The 1,890-nt window shown below is 47.2% G+C and overlaps 1 long non-coding RNA gene across 1 annotated transcript; it reads right to left on the reverse strand.

Annotated features, from left to right (window-relative positions):
* Positions 1-120: 120 nt before the first annotated feature.
* On the reverse strand, positions 121-1,802 carry LOC104861887. Its single transcript, XR_002025339.2, has 2 exons — positions 555-1,802; positions 121-424 (listed from the first exon to the last, which is right to left on the reverse strand). It is a non-coding gene; the product is annotated as an uncharacterized LOC104861887 (long non-coding RNA).
* Positions 1,803-1,890: the final 88 nt, after the last annotated feature.

Raw genomic sequence — 1,890 nt, forward strand, 5'->3', positions numbered from 1 at the left:
TGTGTGTGTGTGTGTGTGTGTGTGTGTGCGCGCGCGCGCATCGCACATAAGCCGAGCCCGGATGGACGATGCACTGGGTTACACCTCCTCTTTTTATAGGGTTTCACAGCCTTGACTTCATTTGGGTGGTCACGTTCTATTCTCACAGTTCCAATCGCGGTCACGAAATAGTTAATCTTTCGGCCCAGATATAATTCCTGCGGGGAGTTTACCTTTCAGATTCGCCTATTTATTAAGAGTCCATAGGAAGGGGGTGTCCAGGGTCAGGGGAGCAAATGTTAGCAATGGGTTCTTTCATCTCGACACCTTTACAATCGTATGGCTCCAGTCTCTTTCTTCGGAGCGCAAGGTCTTGCTGCGCCCGGTCAGCAAGACCAAATGCCTCGTTCAGCAGTTAGTGCCTTCCGTGCCTATTAGCTCTAAACTAAACAAAGCAAACGGCTGTTAGAGACAGCAGAAGCCATTTTACATTGGAACACTTTACTCATACTAGCTAAATGTTGAAAGTGGCCAATACGTTCACGGATGCATGAATGGGTAAAGAAAATCGGTACCGTATCTATTCATACGCAACGGAGTACTACTCTGCCACACCGAAGGATGAGCTCGAGTCATCTGGAGGAAAAAGGATCGGACACACAAGCTTAAATATAACATGGTTTCCCCTTTAGGAGAAGTCTGCAAATGGGAAGGGGTGCAAGAGATGGTGGGGTGGGGGTGGGGGTCAGGAGGAGGAGAGGTGAAGGGGACAGAAAAAGAATTAAGATGTCTTATGTACATGTACTGAGTCCCCATCATAAATGTGATCCTTACGTACTACAAAGACGTAGTAACGAAATACCTTACAATATGAATCATTTCCTTCAGATTGTAAAAGGGTTCTCCATCTTTTCTGGGTGGGTTAATACAAAATGTTCATGCTCTGTGCAGTATTCTAACACATAGCAAGCAGATGGCAATATTCAGCAGCATACTCACAGACAGGAGCCCACGAAAAAGCCCACCGGAAGAAGGCCTGCCATAAATCCTTCCGTGCACGGAGAAGCGGCAGAGGTCAGGAGACGCTTTGATCCGGCAGTAGGACCTTCTCAGACACACACCCACCCACCTCATGAGAATTCACTACTCTCCCGTCAAAGACTTGATTCCAGCCACAAAAGGTACTTTTGACAGTGGACCCAGGAATAAATGAAACTATGGAATACGAGTTAGTTCTCTTTTTAAAAGATTCTTCAAAAGAAACCAAAACGCCACCTGCTATAGAGAGTGACCTGGCACAGCGGGCCGGGATTATGATTCTCACACACTAGCCACGCTGGCATCTCTGCACCACCTCATTCCCGCGCAGCTGCGCAGCTACCCAGCGATGACTTCTCGAACCAAGAAGAAAACCCTAGTTTATATAACACAGACCATCCCGTACCCCTCACTCATTTTCTACACACCGACGACCACCTGCTTCTCGAAAACAGCGAGCGTTATTAACCACGTAACAACTCCGCCCTTTCTTTTTTCCTTCGGTACCAGAAAGTAGAACTCGGATCTTTGCGCGCACGGGAGATGGAGGGGTTGGAATTCCTTGAGCCAAATAAACCCACGACCCAGCTTCACAACTCACTGCAAGAAAAACCTAAGCAGTCCTTCCAGCGAAATAACGCGCAAAAAAAAAGAAAAACACCACACCTTACAAAGGTTGGAACAGTACCCGTCGGACTGAGATATGCCCCCTTACTACACACCGTAAAGAAACTAGACGCAGAAATACAGTAAGGGCTAATACATAAAAAAAAGACAACTTTCTTTTGAATACCTTCTTGTTTCCCCAGAGAGGGGTGCACCGTTCCTGGAAGTACTGCAATACCAGGTCGATGCGTGGAGTGGACGGAGCAA

The sequence above is a fragment of the Fukomys damarensis genome, unplaced genomic scaffold (genome assembly GCF_012274545.1).
Source record: "Fukomys damarensis isolate Sample0158 unplaced genomic scaffold, DMR_v1.0_HiC HiC_scaffold_48649, whole genome shotgun sequence".
Lineage (NCBI taxonomy): Eukaryota > Metazoa > Chordata > Mammalia > Rodentia > Bathyergidae > Fukomys > Fukomys damarensis.